Here is an 18,395-nt window from a genome sequence, read left to right on the forward strand (position 1 = left end):
CAGCCGAGCGCTCGACTTTCATTGTCACGTTCAGCCGTTCACCAGGTGAGCGGACGGTACTAAACTCTGAACAGGAAATAAATCCTCCTAGCAAATGTAAATGAGGAGAGAATTATTTCCATTGCAGGTGTGGCAGGACGAATTATCAGACGTGTTGAAGACATTCAACAGAAAGAAACGTTGAGCAGATTTTAACTCGGGCCCTATTTTAACTTTTAGGGTTGGTAGTGTTGTTTAGTCTTGATGAAGAGTCATTTCAATCCGCTGGTGTCATGGTTTGAGGGTTCGGTATGACTGGAGAGTGGAGAAGGTTCAACACGTGGTTCATTCAGAGATACGAGGTACGTCCACTGTGGAGGCGGTTCAGGAAGCATCTCCTGAATCTTAAACCTTCAGTCTGTGTTGGAGTGGTAAAAAAGCCACGCCTAATGGATCTGATTTAACCAGGTAAACTTTACCTGGTTAAGGGTCTGATTTAACCAGGTAATGGTAAGGGTAAGGGTCTGATTTAACCAGGTAAACTTTACCTGGTTAAATCAGACCCTGTAGGCGTGGCTTATAAACCTTCAGTCTGTATGGGCCTGGGCGGAGTGGTACAGGCCACGCCCACAGGGTCTGACTTATCTAAGACCCATAAAGCTGTACATGGTGTTGTGTTGTGTGTACATGGTGTTGTGTTGACCGCTCAGTACGTAGAGGCAGCAACCGGTCAGAACTGGTGTTAGTCCTACAACTGGATGGTCCAATGAGGGACTGATGTTAGCTTGACTATCATGTGGTCTAAATAAGGCATAGAAGTCGTTCATTTGCATCAGTGTGTCACTCCTACACGCCTTCACTTGTCAAAAACACACGCATTCCCATCCCATATGGTTTTTAAATCGGACCAAGGGTCATGATGAAGATTATGATGATGATGATGATGATGATGATGATGCAGAAGGCGATACCGGGTGACAGAGTGTCCTTCTAGCGGCTTATATTTTAATAGGCCTCCATTAAAAGGGTCACCCATCCGTTCAAATAAAAAACTATTTTAGTGGGGAACGGGAGTCGGACCACAGATACAGGAGGTATCATGTCCTGCTGGAGATCCGTAGCGATGTCTTCAGGCTGTCTGCTCCCGTAATGAAGAGGTCAGTCCCTCGCTTAAAACCAACAACCAAGCAAGCAGTTATAAAATATTATGGAGCTTGGAGACTGACACCCGTTAGTTGACAACTTTTCCGCTGATTCAGTGAATACCTGCCTGTATTGCCCCCCCCCGGCCCTCCAGAGTAACACGAGGAGGCTCCACGACGCGAGGAAGATAAATCAACAGATTTACTACCAGCGTCCTGCCCTCCTGACCTGGGGTTCATAGAAACCATCGGTCCCTCAGAGCAGCAGAACCAGGTCTGATATAAACCACAGGTTGTCCAGAGCAGCAAAACCAGGGTGATATGAACCCCAGGTCATCTCAGAGCTAGTAGAACCAGGTCAGATATGAACCACAGGTTGTCCAGAGCAGCAAAACCAGGGTGATATGAACCCCAGGTCATCTCAGAGCTAGTAGAACCAGGTCAGATATGAACCACAGCTCTGCCGTGTTGGATGCGCTGTAACCAAAACACTGCGTTTTCCGCCGCGGTCTTCTGAATGTCGTCTGATTGTCCTGTGATGTTCCTGACGTACGCTGGACATCGACTGGCCCCCAGGGCCCCCCAGAAGTCCCGGAGGGTGGGGGGGGGGGGATGTCCCAGGGGAGCCGGGGCCGTAAATACCCGTGTGTGTGTGGGGGGGGGCGTTGCGAGGACGCGGGTGGGCACGGCGTGCCTGACCAGCGGGTCGCAAATCACCCGCCCCCCCCAAACGCCCTAAGCCCTGGAGTCCGCTTGCTGCCCCCCCGATCAGACCGGGGGGGCCGTGAAGGAGGACTCTGATGGGAGGGGGGGGGGGGGCACTCCGGTCCTCAATGCCAAGAAACACCAGGGAGGAAGGAAGCGGAGGGGCCACGCTGTCATTGGTTAACTGAAGCCCAGAGGAAATAACTAAATGATTTTGGACATGAAATCCCCCCAAAAAACACTAAAGAAAGGCATGTTGCCTTGCTGCCCAGCCCAGAGAACAGAGGTACAATCATCTCTCCGATACAGGGAGAAATAGCAAAATGAAAGACGATTTAGCAGCAGAGATAATTGAAATGTTCTGCAGTAAATTATTCTTGTTCTAGGAGACGGAGCTAAAGCGAACCTAAGAGCCGTCTTCACAACAGGCTGATTCCTTCCGCCAGCGATTGCTGAGGCGCAGTGGCACCTTCGCTGGAGGCAGCTGTGAAAATGTGATGAGCGCTGCTGTATTTTCCTGGGTGTGTGTCTGTGGTGTGTTCTGAGAGGTGGTGCTGGACGCAGGTGTCGGAGGAGCGAACCCACAAGGGGAGCAGGGGGTGGGGTTTCTCGCGTTTGCCACGGCGCGTGTGTGTGTGAATCCGGGGCCTCTGATTGGACGAGCGACTCCGAGGCGGCCCAGCCTCCCATAGAGTCTTCCTGTCGGAGGGTTGGCGGCGGGCTAATTAACACAACATATGTTTATTCAAATCACCAAGCGGGGTGCGGGAACCACCTTCAGGCTGTGAAAACACAGGGCGGTGGAATTAAGTGGGGAAGGAGCAGGAGCAGCGAGGAGGAGAAGAGGAGCGAGGCAGGAGGAGATGGCACTTCAGGCCTCAGCGGAATTCACACCCGATATCCTATGAAACCGCTCGCAGAAGTGCAAATGTATTCCAGTGTGACCTCCAGAAAAAAAAACTGAAACAGGCTGGCACTTTCCTTGTTCCTAGCGAGCTCTTAATCAGCGCTGGCTTCCACGGCGCTGAGATGGTGGTGTTCCAGCAGACATCAGCCAGGGCATCGCTGCAGGGCTAACGACAACAGGAACACCGTGCTATGTGTTGATTTATTCCTGGCAGGATGTGGTCGCTGTCGTTCCTGGGCCCGCTCTGTACGCATTAAGCGTTTGTACTGTGGTTTAGTGTATCACAATATGATAAACTGCATATTTGTATTCGTTAGAGTGTAGATATTTACCTATTTCAATGTACACAAGCCTTCTTTTGAACTCGTTAACAGAGAGCCTAAGAGTACTGATATTGTGTCCTTTCTACATATTGTTATTACGTATTGGTCCATTAATATCAGGGCCACAGGGCGTGACAGTGACTGACCAGCCATCATTCTTATAATAGAAGATGAAGTCTAAACTGGAATCATACACGCAGACACTGATGAGAAGCCCTGCTACTCCTTGGGAAGGTCATAGTGCACCAGCGGTGGTCTTCAGAGGGCCACAGCTTCAGTGACACGTAGTTAGTGACCCCACTCAGAGGAGCTGGTTTAGGAGCTGGTTTTGGTAAGGGGGCCGTAGTGAGGATGATACTGGAGGGGCAGTGCACATCCTCTCGTTAGCCTCTGAACTCTGGCTAACCCCATAAACACAGAGCCTGTGCGCCCGGGGCCAAGGCAGCCCCTCTCAGGCATGCAGGGTTGCCCTCGACAGGACCTCCCCTAATCAGCGTATATTGACGTTGTAAGCCTTGTGGAACCTCCTCTCTCCATACTTTTCCCTCGTTTAGATTTTGAGGTTTTATGACTCCATTGTGGTACAGATGTTCCTCATGCGAAGGGATCTCATGATGCAATTCATACTAATGAAATGGATAATTGTATAGTACTAATGCGTTATGTGCACTAATGCTCATCAAAGGGGTTACCCATTCAATTGCCATTGTGTGCAATCAATTCCATATAAATTCTAAACACAACATAACTATCGACCAATACTGAAATCCATCCAATGTCACCGTTGACCTTGTCTTTCGTGAGGTCAATTGTTGAACGTGGAAATCCAGTTTGTTTCGGTGGCAGGTAAGATGGAGTCATCGTCAGATTCTAGAGCAAGCCCGCTCCCTGCCGGCTGTTATTGTTTCAAGCCCATCCTGAACCAAAGCCCCACCGGCCCTCTGAGCTCCATGTTGGGGGGGGGGGGGGGGGTCCATCCCGGCCTGCTTGCTCTGTGGGGAGGGGGGGGGGTCCCCTCGTTGCATGCTCCCTACAGCCCCCTGCTGTGGGTATGTTCCGGAGACGCACGGCGCAGCGGCAGCCTAAAGGACAGTAAAGCACAGCCGGGCGCTCCATCGCATTCATTCTCTTCTTGCTCTGTCGGCACCTTTTGACCCTCCAGGCAGGCCCGTCCTGACTGGCTCCATCCCCTCGGAAACGCAGCCTGCCCCCCCCCTTCCTTCCTCCTCCCACCTCCACCTTCCTCCCTCCACCGCCCTCCTCCCCCCCTTCCTCCCTCCACCTTCCGCCCTCCACCTTCCTCCCTCCACCCCCACCCCCCTTCGTCACCTCATCTTCCTCCCTCCGCCATCCTCCCTAGCACGTTTCTGACTCAAACTGGAGCCAGGGCTCACCAGAACTAGGGGTCAGGGGGTGCCCCACCAGGAGTTCCCCTGTAAAGAGAAATCCCCTTTTTTGTTTTACTTCATCCTCTTCGGCTTGAAGACCAACCGGTGGTACGATCACTAGGACCCGTGTTCGAAGACCCTTTGCTACCGACAATCTCTCACCAGTGAGCACACCTGCTGTCCTTGAAGAACAAGGTGGCATTCCTGCGAGGCGGTGACACTGTTGAGAACCTCAGACTCTATGACCAGGGCTCACTCTGCTAGAGAGGAGGCCCTCGTATGCACACATCAAACTCTTATACTCTATAACGAATGTGTGCTACTTTGCATTCAGAAGCCTCACCCTTCCCCGTCCTCTCATAAAGAGGAAACATATTTATTTTTTTCTTTAAGGAACCTTCTGCCAACACGAAATGTACTTCTCAAAAACGGAAACGGATTTGTCACACATTGGTTTCACACATTGTCATGAAGATCATCTTTCTACAGAGTCTGATCCAGTTGTCAGCCTCTCAAGGCCTTAGCTGTTTGTCTGCCAGGAGGGACGTAGGGTCTGTCAAAGGCCTGGAAGGACCCCTGGGGACCTCCACTGATAGGTGGTCAAGAGTTTGATACCCACTGCTGCCCATCTGCTCACTGTAGTGCAAGAAGCTTTGGATGAACAAGTTCCACCGAAAGGCATCGACTGTGGTTATGTTTTATCCATGTTGTGTGCACCTTGACCTACTCTTCCTGGGGGTTGGGCAGGACTTTCAGAGCAGCGCTTATCCCAAAGATGGGCTGAGATGGTCACGGATAGGTGGGACATTGAGAATGGGGATTCGGTTACAGATGGCTTAGTTTAGGTGGGGGTCTAGCATGGTTGGACGTTGCTAACTGGGAGAGGAGGTAACCACAGCCTGACCCGGGGCGGTCCGAAGGGGTCCAGCAGGATGATTTGGGGGGTGTGCCAAGGGAAGGGGAGGAAATATTTGGCTCACCTTGCAACCAGACATGGAGACGAGGGGATGGGGGTTTCTGACTCGCCTCAAGTGGCTGATTGAGATGTAGAGTGAGGAGGAAATTAACACGTTCTCTGAAGATTGTTTGTCAGTTGAAATATGGTACTATGTAAAATCTATTCAACTGATTAACATTAACATTTAGGGCGTTTAGCAGATGCTTTCATCCAAAGAACCTTACAACAATTTATGCACACGTTCACACACCGATGACGAACTCAACCATGCAAGGCGCCAGTCGGCTCGTCAGGAGTAGTAAGCGTGAGGTGTCTTGCTCAGGGACACCTTGACACTCAGGAGGAGCCGGGGATCGAACTAGCCACCTTCCGATTGCAAATCAACCCAATCTACCTCCTGAACAAAGCTAAACCTATTTACCTGATTTACTTTGACCAGCGTACATCTTAACCACCAGGCCGTCATGATAGAATTTGATAAAGTCATCGACACTTGAATGATATAATCCCAAACCTTTCTTCTTGATCTTCAAACAACAAAGTGCTGTGAAGTATGGCGTCGTGATACCTCACAACTTCATCACTTTACTTTTGAGGTAAACCCGTTCTGAACTGCAGTATTAAAATATTTCCCTCCGTCCCCGGTTCCTCATCACAGTGAGAGCTCGGTGCTGGGGGCCCAGGTTTTACAATCAGCGTGATAACTCTGGCACGGATTGAATGATTGACGGCCGGACACATGTGTGAGGAGCGACGGGCGCCATGGATACGACCGCGCCAACACGTTGACGGACGTGGACGTGTGGTGGGGCTCTGTGATGCCACAGAAAGTGCAGCAGGGTTAGAGGGCAGGGGGCTCGGGCCAAGGTGGCGTGTGTGTGTGTGGCGTCTGAACATATTCATTAGCGTTGTGCACATAATGAGTCCGGCAGGGCTGAACCCCCCCCTCCCACACTCCTGGGGGGCGGCGTGGGTGTGTGATGTGTGTAATGTGAGCACGTTTTCACGTGCGCTTGACTGGCAGAAGACAGAGGGGGCATTGCTGGGGGGGGAGTCAAACAACAAGTGAAGAAAAGAGGGAGAGGCGGAGGAGAGTGGGGGGATGGGGGGGGGGGGTGTTGAGCTGAGCAGAAGGGATGGGTGGGGGCCGGCCGCCGTGGACCAGGGATCAGACCGGCCCCGCGTCAAGGGCCGGGGAACCAGCGGCGTGTCTCAGCTGACAACAGCCTGCCAACCGGGGGTCTCGCCCGCACGGCCGGCGCCCAGGCCCCACTGAATCACCCGGCCAATCAGTCCACTGCTATCTGTATCAATCATCAGCAATCATGTATTTTTAGTGGGATGTGGCCCATCGGGCCCCCCCCCCCCCCCCTCTCCGGGCCCCCTATCCGTACCGCGCCCCAGAGCCCTTCGCTAATGAGTGTCAATCCGGAGGGCTGTGGCACTTTTGCTGCAGACACCTCCCCTGACAAACGCAGGGCTCCTGTCAGCAGGCATCAGGCCCCCCCACACTGCCCGGGCTGACAGGCCTGCCAGGCCCCGGCCCTGCCCTCACTGCCGACGCCAAGTTTAGTTCTGAGAGCCAGCCCTGCTCGCTGGTGGTCCTCTTGGGTCAGGGGGGCTCCGCTCAGAGGATTATTGATTAGGATGGTATATGCGGCATCACTGTTGATCATTGACTGTTAACCCATGGGCTGTGCAGGGGGGGGGGGGGGGGGGGGGGGGGGGGGGGAGCTGTCCCTGCTGTAGTACTGCAGCAGTCTGTGGTCTGTTCGTATCGATCACCCCTATCAGTGTTTGGGGTCAGTGCTGGGTCACTGTGCTGACCCCAGCACGACCCCCCCTGGGTTAAACCAGCGGTTTGCATGGTAGACGATACCTTGAAATGGGAGCAGTGCATAAAGCATTATGTGTGCGTGTGTGCGTGTGAGTGTTGTTTTTTGGTGTGTACTAAAGGTTTGCGGTTGAGCACCCATATCATAATTTATATTTTATAAATGTCTCTGTGCGGTCTTTTGATGCATACATGAAAGCCATAAAAATTGCCGGATGACGTTTACCTGTAAAGATTTCTGTTGCTTACGCAACCCATGCCTTTTCATAATTCAACCATCAGTGAGAATGCTGTTTAAGTCCTCTGTTGTAATTTCCTGTTTGCTCTGAATCAAATCATTGCAGTTCGTAAACATGGTGGGTCGGTCCGTTTCGTAGTTTTGCCAATCCTTTGATTTAAAAAACTACACATTTCCCTCCTGAATGTGTTCACAATGCATCAATAGGCAGTAGTAGTTCAGGAGGTAGAGCGGGTTGGCCGGTAACCACAAGGTTGCTGGTTCAATCCCCGGCTCCTCCTAGCCGAGTGTCATGGTGTCCCTGAGCAAGTCACCTCACCCTCACTGCTCCCAACGAGCTGGCTGTCGCCTTGCATGGTTGTCTCCGTCGTCGGTGTGTAAATGTGTGCATGAATGGGTGAATGTCAGGTAATATTGTAAAGCACTATATAAATGCAGTCCATAAATGCAGTCCAAGAATAAAAATGGATTGAATAAAGTCGTCACCTCCTCCAGATCATTGTGATTTGCCGAGGCAGTTAGACACCAGAGCGTCATCATTCGAGCCTGCTTGTGCCGTTAATGTTACATCTTATGCAGGGAAATGAGCGGAACCGATTTGCCGACATGTCGATGCCAGTTCCATTCACACAACCCTGTGCAGTTCCATTACCGATACAGGCTGCTTGTGGGAATGGGGCTTACATAAGTGTGCATGGGTATGTGCCAAATTCATGACCATACTCTCTGCTCTCTGATCTTGACATATGTGTGTGTCTGGCTGTGGCTGCTCTGTATGTATGTGTGATTGCCCACAAAGTGTGTATCCAGCTCCATGCTCTTAATGTGTCGCTGGTGTCCCAGTGGTTCAGACGTCACCGGTCTATTCCGGCCGACAGCCGGCCAGCAACAGCAGTAGCGCGGCCACCGCGTGAGTGGGGGGAGGAATGCCGTCGGCCCGGAGGCCTGGGAGACATGATCCCCCCCGCCCCCGGATCCTCTGGAGGAAGTGGAGACGCGGCGGCTCTCCTGTTTCACACTGTGCGGTCCGACCAGGGAGTAGCAGGGCGCCCAGGCTGGGGTGCACGGGGAGAGGTGGGGGGGCGTGGTGGAGGGGGAGGGCAATGCATGGAGGTTGAAGGTACGAGGTGGAGAGAGGCAGAAGGGAGGGTGAGAATGCAAGGGGAGGGAGGGAGACAGGGAGAGGAAGAGGGTCGCTGGGGTGGGAGGTATTCGGTTATGGTGCCAGATGAACCAGTGCTCTGGCATGCTGAATTCCAGTAGATCAACACTGTGGTGTTTCCTTTCACCCCCCCCCTCCCCCACCATGCCCTAACCCCCTATCACCAGCCCCCCCCACACACACACACACACACACACACCCCACACACTTTCTGCGGTTTCTGTGAGTTTGAGTGACAGTCATCAAAAAATACCCTTGATATTAATCAGCTTCTGCCCTTCCAATAGTTTAAACTCTGCAACGTCAGTCTGTGTTTCAGTATGTATCACTTGTGTCTGCACAATAAATGACTTGCAGCCATAGCGGAGAGAGAGAGAGAGAGAGAGAGAGAGAGAGAGAGAGATAGATTATTAGTAAAACCAAAGACCATTTCTGCACCCAGTCAGGTGTCAGAGGGAGATGTTATCAAGAAGAACTGATTGCTATCGAGCTCCATTAGCTCGCATGGTATGGAGCCTTAAGAAGGATACATTTGCCAGGGCACGCTTCGGGCTGAAATCGGTGTTTTTACAATTTGCAATTATGAATTTGTTGAGATTTCGGCTTTATTCCTCAGAAAGGAGCAGAATGTGGTTTATAACAGAGGTTGTTTCCATATTTGATGGATTAATCAAACAGTGGTGAACCTTTAACTTCAATCATACGTGGAGCCAGTTGTGAGTCTCAGTTAAAGTATGTATTCACATAGGCGTCGATTACGGGGGGGACGGGGGGGACATGTCCCCCCCACTTTCTAAAATACGAATTTTGTCCCCCCCACTTTTGCGACCGAAAAAAAAAAAAAAAAAATCTCCCCACATACTCAACCGAAATCGTCGAGTCTAAATCATGCGATAGGCGCGCACGAAGACATCCTCACAAGTCACAGCATGCACAACAGCTGGCTGTGAGTGGAGCAAATGAGGGGGCGGGATTCTGATCATCAGTATCTCTCATTCAGTGCCGCACCGCGCGAGCTCCTGTGGTTAGTCATTCCAGCAGGCCTACAACTACACTTGGCAGTTGGAAGGCAGCGTAATAGTTGTTTTACAGACGCGTTCCACACACTTCGCAGCAGCATTGAAGACGACAAGCGTCAAGAAAGTCGACTCCTCAAAAATGTACAAGGTAACTATTCCTAACAGTTCGTTTATAATGTTTCCTCCGAGCATATGCTAGCTAGGCAAGACCACGTTGTAGCTAATTGTTTGCGGTTACAGTGTTAACTAATTTGGAGTGAGCGAAAGTGAATAATATTAGCTGCTATCAGTTTTAGGGCTGGCCCGAATTATTCGAATACTCGTTCGGAAAAATAGTATTCGAAGCTTGAATCAGTATTCGGAGCTTTGTTTATTTTTTTTCCACGTGAGGTAGGCCTACGTGACGTTACCAGAGCGAGGGAGGCAAACTATACCCGACACCAAGCAGAGAAGCGAGAGAGGTGGAGGAAGAATAGGTATCTTGTTGTTTCCCTTTACTTTATAACACAACATTAGCGGGATCTCGGGAGGAAAAGTAATGCTTAGCGAAATGCTAACCTTAGCTTAGTTGTTTGTTGACTGATGACCAAAGACGGGTTAACTATTTTATGAATTGTAAAGAATCAGGAAAACAAGTATTTGAAATGGATTATGGATTATTTATTAATTATTCTGAACCACACTGAACTGTTTGATTAGCCTACTACATTATTACAACATTACCAAGAGTATTGTAATCCAAAATTAAGAATGTGGCAGCACTGAACTTGGTGTGTGTGTGTGTGTGTGTGTGTGTGTGATTTTTCTGAGATGCTGCAAAGTTGCATCCTGACAGAGTTGTGTGTATGTGTGTTTGTTTACAGCAACAATGTGTGCCTTACTGTTGGTGTGCTTGTCGAACGCCCCCCTACCCTTCTTCCAGTTCCTGAACCCCAAGGAAATGAAGGTTTGTTCTGTATTTCTGGCCATTGTTGGAATATTATGTTTAAAGGCCTTTACACAGTAGAAACACAAAACTCCTTTAATTTCAGAACTGTAATGTAGCCAGGGGTAGTCTTTGAACCAGCTCTCCTGGAATCGGAGAGTGCGGTTGGGCAGAGTTTGTGGCTCAATTAGCTGTGCATCTGGTTGGTATGGGGAAACTAAAATATCCTGAAATGTTTTATTTATGTTTTTTGTTCATAATTGCACTTAATATTTGTTGTAGTTGTAGCCCTGCCCACTTCACTATAATTGTCTGTAGTGTATGTTTTAAATTGTGCAATAGCATATATTTTTTTTTAGAAACCTCACCTGCTGCACCTCTACATTCTCAACCCCCTGTTCCTGAGCTTCTTTGTTTAGTTCTGTTCCACTCAGTTCCGGTTCCTTATGAAAATGTTAAACTTTGTTAGTAATGTTTCATGTTATAGTTTCTGAATGTTCAAGTTTTCCTTATGTGACCCTCACCTCCACAGCTCCCGGTCCCTGCACTTCTTTGTTTTGTTCTGTTGCACTTGGTTCCTTTTCCTGATGACAGATGGTTCATAAATAAAACAAACATTTATTGGCACTTGTGTTTGGTTTTTATTTAACGTTTTAGCATAGATTTGGGGTAAATCATACTTGTTTTTTGCATAGTTTTAGGGTATATTCTGTTTTTTCTTATGAATAGTATGGATAATCATATAGCGTTGTAAAATGACATGAGTCTGCATTCCCATGGTGGCGCATACAGATCGAACATTGTGAAATGAGAGAACGTGAACTTGGAAGGCTAGCTTTTATGACTTCTAGTACTTGCGAAGGCTAACGCAATATCATGGAATTAACTTGAGATATATATTTAACAGGAACACTAGAAACAATCGCTACTGTACAAAAGGTATTCCACGTGACTCAACCAATAAAAGTGGAAGACAAATTTGTAGTAGGCAAAGCATAGACTAGCTAAAGCCGGTATGTAGCTAACTGCAGTGTAACTGCTAGCTGACCGTTAACGTTAGCAGTAGATGAGAACTAGCAGTTAACCGAGTTAATATCAAACATCGTAAAACAAGTTGATTTGTAGATTTCTCTAAACTTACAGCGCATTTTTGCTTGCTGAAAAAGGATCTTATATCGCTTCCCGCTTTTCTCTTAGACATTATGGATCCACTTGAATAGCCTTATAATAGCGAATGTTTGTTGTTTTTATATCATCGCGAGGGGGAGGGGGCAGGCGGCTACGTGGGCTGTCTGTACACACAGCGTTATAATAAAGAAGTTTCAAGACAGACAGCCAAAATTGAAATTTTTATTCAGAAAATAGGCGGTCCTTTTGCTTCCTGTAGAAAGCATGTTTGTGACACTGGATAACGTGGAATATGGATACATCAACTAGCCTGCATGTGGAGGGCCACATAAGGTAAGAAATTGGTTTACGTAAACTTTGCTGCTGGTTTTGTTTGCTCGTGATGACCTGGCTAGGTTACCCACGCCACGGTCCTAAGCGATTGTGATCATCTGATTCTGGTTGGTGCTCAAGATATAGATTGCAGCTAGTAGCAGCTACACACGGTTCGATTGCTATGCCAATGTGGTTAGAGTTGTTTTGTCTGATTGAAATATTTGACGTTGGACTTGGAGCCAGTGGTAGGCTCAGGCCTATCCTGACATAAATATCGTATAACCTGCTGTGTGATTATCTAAACTCTAGGGGATTTTATTTGCGGGCAATTTGCTCATGATGTAACGAGTGAAGTGTGAATTGGTCCTTCGCGAGTGTTTACTGGTGGTCAGGATTTGGCAGATCATGCAATTCTCCTCTGGGTGCTTGTTTTTTTAATTTTTTAATGCAGCATAACATTATGCGACCAGCAACCCTTGCTCTTCTTCAAAAGGCTGATGCTCAGTAGTACCTCGTTTCATTTCGTAGCCTACCCCCTTTACAGTCTGCAATTGATTGTCTGGTAAACTTTGTTGATGTCAAGATAAGTGTTAAATTGCCAACACTTTTCTTTGTCCTGTGTGTATTAGTATTACATATCCGAAATCCCGAGCGCCAATACCCTGGTGTTTCCAACGTCGTTTTGCAAAACAAGCCAAAACACAAACTGGTTTTTCAACACCTGACAATACACTGCAGAGCATATTTTAATGCAGCGTTGAATGGATGAATAGCTTACATAAGGGTACCCACCACTTTTCAAACCACACTCAAGCTTATGGTTATTGTCCCCACCACTTCTAAACACAAACTGACGCCCTTGTGTGTTCAATACACATTTCATCAGAAATTAAGGTCCACCAGAAGAGTGCTGATTCAGGGTCAGCTTTAGGACCCTTTGACCAAAACCTGGACAGACATTATTGAATCCGACAGTGAGATCCGACTGATGCTGGAATCAATGGTGCCGTCCATCACAGCCATAGTGCCCTGCAGGAACACATCAAATCCCAACCGGCTCCATTGCTGAGCTATACCACTGAGAGGTCCTGGAAGAGATATGCCTTCCCTCGAAGGAAGAGCAGCTCAATCTGGTCCAGATGGAGCCTCAGGTGGTGTGTTAACATCCAGAGGGAGATGTCCAGCAGACAAGCAGAGAGTCAAGCTTCTACCTGGGGTTTAGACCGTGAAAAAGACAGAATTTGTTTAGTGTTATCTGCGTGGCTGTGGTTGAACTGCCCTGTGAGTGAATGATAGAACCCAGTGACCTGGGGTACAGAGAGAAAAGGAGGGGAACCAGAACAGAACCCTGAGGGATCCCAATACTGAGACTACAGGGACATAGTGACCTGGTGTACAGAGAGAAGAGGAGAGGACTCAAAACAGAACCCTGAGGGTTCTCGTCAAGCAATCGTTCTGTCCTTGTGTACCGACGGAATCTGAACTCGACCAAGTCTGCTCTGGCTTTTTGGAAGTGCAAAGCAACAGTTAGCTTCTGCTCTCTACCTTCTCTAATTCTGAACAGGAGTTCAGGACCAAAGGATGACACTGGATATCAATATAGTGCATCTGTGTCCAGAGTTCCTTTCTGCAGAGCTTTAACATATTGTTTTTGTTTGTTTGGACCTGACATGCATATGTCTGACAGCCTCAAACAGAACAAACACAGATTAGTAACTGCAACTTTAAATACCTTGTGTTGTTTATATATGCTTTTGTCTGCTTACGGACAGAAAACTAAATTAAATTGTGCAAACCATTTGAGTTATGTATTAGCGGTCATTTATCAATTATCCAGCCATAACAGGGATGGGTGTGTGTACATGCCAACACTTGTTCGTGTGTGTGTTTATTTTTATAAACCCAGGCGTGTGTTAGCGTATGCAGGCGCGGCGCGGTGGCCCGTCCTGTCAGCTCGGGTTAACCTGACGTCGAGTGGCCACGCCCTGGGGAGGCGCAGGCCTCTGGGGCAGGCTCTCTCTCATCAGGAGCATTAGGTCCTGGTGCGTGATGACTGATGACCCCCAGGGGCCACTGTGTCCCTGGCCATTGAGGGTGGTGGCGGTGGCGGTGCTGGTGGTGGTGACAGGGGATGGAGGGGGGGACCAGCGATGCCAGATCCAAAGCTCACTCCCTCCCAGCAGCAGAACCTCTCCCTCTCTCCGTCCGTCGTCATCTGCCAACCAGAACCCGAACGGTCGGGGGGGGGGGGGGGGGGGGGAGGTGCTGCTAAAACGGCCGTCCCTGGGAGTCAGAGACTGGGGAGGAAAGGACCAGGAGGGGCCCAAAAGCAAGCGGGTTCAAAAACAGCTCTGACCAGGACTCTGAGGGACGTGACTTTGGATTCTCATGGTCTAGTCTCCTCGCCAGTAAGTCTTTGAAGGTCTTCCAAGTGGACTTTCCTGCTACAGGTCTCCGTGCATTCTGGTGTAAATTCTGTTGCTGAGGGTTAGCATTAGGTGAGGGTTAGCATTAGGTAAGGGATGGCATTAGGTGAGTGTTAGCATTAGGTTAGGGCTAGCATTAGGTGAGGGATGGCATTAGATGAGGGTTAGGTGAGGAGGTGGGGTTGGTTGGTGTCGGTTTAGCATTAGGGTCAGGGAGACAGTCAGGTACATGCAGTGAAGTATTTATCGGGGATAGGGTTAAAGAAAACACTGTTGTTTCGGAGTAGCTCAGCGGGTGGATGGGGGACTAGTGGTGGTAAAGGTGGGGATAAAGGTGCTGGTGGATGGGGTATTAGTCGGGGGGAAAGGTGCTGGTGGATGGGGTACTAGATGGGGGTAAAGGTAGTGGTGGAGGAGAGAAATGGACCAAGTGACCCCTGCGATGCGAGCAACAATGAAAAAGTCAGGTTTTCGGAGCCTTGGAAATATGAAGTGACAAAGGATGCCCTTTGTGCTGGAATTGATGTGGCATGAGGCTGACACGGAGCAGCCTCTGGGGATAACCTTCCAGTGGGGATCAAACACCAGAAGTAGGTCAAGAGAGGGGGATGGAGGGAGGGAGGGTGGCTGGAGAGGGAGGGGGAGAGAGGGGGAGGGAGAGAGGAGGTGAGGGAGGGAGAAAAAGAGGGAGTGGGGGGAGAGAGAGAGAGAGAAAGAGAGAGAATTTGTTTGTTTAACTTATAAGTTGCAGCTATAGGTAACGCTAGCAGAGGACTGTTTACTACGGTGCTATGGTGAACATTATTGGCAGGAAGTTACAAATAAAAAAGCCACATGCAGTGCGGACTAACTGTTCCAATACCTCGTCCTAACCACACGGGTGACGGGAACAAGGCAACATCTTCGCATGCATGTAAGTGTTGTGGCTCACCATGTGGGTGTTCGCTTACTGACACTCAAATAATGTCACCAAGACGCAGAGCTGACATCTGTAAGTACAAATGTTGACTCTGGTTAATGTGCTCGGCTCTTAGGTAAACAACGTTAACCAGACTAGGTGTTAGCATTAGGGGAGGGTGAGCATTAGGGGAGGGTTAGCATTAGGTGAGGGTTAGCATTAGGTGAGGGTTAGCATTAGTTGAGGGTTAGCATTAGATGAGGGTTAGCATTAGCATTAGGTGAGGGTTAGCATTAGTAACGGTTAGCATTAGGTGAGGGTTAGCATTAGCTGAGGGTTAGCATTAGCATTGGGTTAGGGTTAACATTAGGTGAGGGTTAGCATTAGGTGAGGGTTAGCATTAGCATTAGGTGACGGTTAGCATGAGGGTTAGCATTAGGTGAGGGCTAGCATTAGGTGATGGTTAGCTTTAGGTGAGGGTTAGCATTTGCTGAGGACTAGCATTAGGTGAGGGTTAGCATTAGCATTAGGTGAGGGTTAGCATTAGGTGAGGGTTAGCGTTAGCATTAGGTGAAGGTTAGCATTGGGTGAGGGTTAGCATTAGCATTAGGTGAGGGTTAGTATTAGCATTAGGTGAGGGTTAGCATTAGGTGAGGGTTAGCTTTGGGTGAAGGTTAGCATTAGCATTAGGTGAGGGTTAGCATTAGCATTAGGTGAGGGTTGGCGTTAGCATTAGGTGAGGGTTAGCATTAGCATTAGGTGAGGGTTGGCGTTAGCATTAGGTGAGGGTTAGCATTAGGTGAGGGTTAGCATTAGGTGAGGGTTAGCATTAGGTGAGGGTTAGCATTAGCATTACCTGAGGGTTAGCATTAGCATTACCTGAGGGTTAGCATTAGGTGATTGGGCCTTCAGGACCGGACCTTCGGTCCCGCTCCGCTTCACCTCACCGCCGGGGGCCACTGGCCCCCCTCCAAGGGTCAAACACCACCACCTCTCCCCCCCCCCCCCCTCCCCTCAGCCCACCCTCCCCCCCACCCTGGTGGTCCTTATCCGTCGTTAGCTGACCCTTCCGTTTAATTAACGAAGACGCGTCGGTCCGCGGGCCGTGGCGGGCCGAGCGTCGGATGGAATCAGCTCTGGTATCGCCAGGCCGCCCCGAGCACCAGGCCTAACGAGGCCCCGGATCCTAATTAGACGGTGTGGGTGGAGGAGGTGGAGGGGAGGTGGGGGGGGTGTTGGGGGGGGGGGGGGGGGGGGGGGGAGAGAGGGTCCTGCTGCGGTGAACCGATCGCCCGGGGGCGGAGTCTGAGGTATTTATACACAGAACCACCCGCCTCCTACACACGATAGAGAGGAGGAATCAGTGCCCTCTCTCTCTCTCTCTCACTCTCTCTCTCTCTCTCTCTCTCTTTCTCTCACTCTCTCACTCTCTCACTCTCTCTCTGTCTCTCTCTCTTTTTCTTTCTTTCTCTCTCTCTCTCTCTCTCTCTCTGTCTCTCTCTCTCTCTCTCTGGTTCACTTTATTTCCACCTTTCTCTCTCTCTCTTTCTTTCTCTTTATTTCTCTCTCTCTCTCTCACTCTCTCTCTGTCTCTTTTTTTCTCTCTCTCTCTGTCTCTCTCTCTTTCTCTCTCTCTCTTTCTCTCACTCTCTCACTCTCTCACTCTCTCTCTGTCTCTCTCTCTTTTTCTTTCTTTCTCTCTCTCTCTCTCTCTCTCTCTGTCTCTCTCTCTCTCTCTCTGGTTCACTTTATTTCCACCTTTCTCTCTCTCTCTTTCTTTCTCTTTATTTCTCTCTCTCTCTCTCACTCTCTCTCTGTCTCTTTTTTTCTCTCTCTCTCTGTCTCTCTCTCTTTCTCTCTGGTTCACTTTATTTCCACCTTTCTCTCTCTCTCTTTCTCTTTCTTTCTCTTTATTTCTCTCTCTCTTTCTCTCTCTTTCTCTTTATTTCTCTCTCTCTCTCTCTCTTTCTCTCTCTCTCATTTTATTTCCTCCTCACTCTCTGTCTGACTGGCTGTCGCTGCAGCAGACATAAATAAAACCAGCCAAATGTTCGAATGACAGGAACAGGAAGTGAAGTCACCCTGGGCTCAACGGCCTGTGAAAAGGGTCCATTACAACGCCGAAGAGCTGTTGTGGATCACCCTGAAATCAATATCTGTGATGGAGGCCATTGGTCCTCACTGATCATCTGCTCACCAGGGTGGCACATGGGGATGTAGAGAGAGGGAGGCAGGAGGTGAGGGAGGGAGAAAGAGAGGGAGAGGGGGGATGGAGAGAGAGGGGGGGAGAAAGAGATCGAGAGTGGGGGGGGGGGGGAGAGATAATTAGTTGGTTTCATTTATAAGGTGCAGCTATAGATAACACTAGCAGAGGACTGTTTCCTGCGATGCTGTGGTAAATGTTCCACTACAAAGGTTCCACTACAACGCCAGAGAGGGCATTGGTCATCGCTTATCAACTGCTCACCAACTCACGACCCATTTAGACCTCCCACCAGACTGGTCAGTCATACCATAACCCACCGCCTCTCATCTGAGTCAGAGAGGTGCGGAGGCGAATGGAAAGGAGAATTATTGTGAAGTGACAAATGTGGGGGTGAGCACAGACATACGACAGTGCCAGGCTGGTGGTGGTGGTGGTGGTGGTGGCCGGCGGTGGGCAGGCAGACAGTGTCTGGGTGCTGGTGGTGGGCGAGCAGACAGTGTCTGGGTGCTGGGTGGTGGTGGTGGTGGTTGGGACACTGCAGTGGGCGGGTGGTGGAGACGGTGCAGAGAGTGTGAGGTTAAGAGTCTGGTGTTGGCTTAGGAATGGGTCCCGGACAGAACGCGTGTGTGCGTGTGTGCGTGTGTGCGTGTGTGTGCGTGTGTGTGTGTGTGTGTGTGTGTGTGTGTGTGTGTGTGTGTGTGCATGCGTGCGTGCGTGTGCGTGTGTGTGTGTGTGTGTGTGTCATGGTGAATTGGCTGGTTACCTGGTCCGTGTGAGTGGGATCAGTGATTTGAACAGTAAAGTCCTGTCGGCCAAGCATGACCTCACTTGGCGGGGGGAGG

Source organism: Pollachius pollachius (assembly GCF_949987615.1).
Source record: "Pollachius pollachius genome assembly, chromosome: 19".
Taxonomy (NCBI): domain Eukaryota; kingdom Metazoa; phylum Chordata; class Actinopteri; order Gadiformes; family Gadidae; genus Pollachius; species Pollachius pollachius.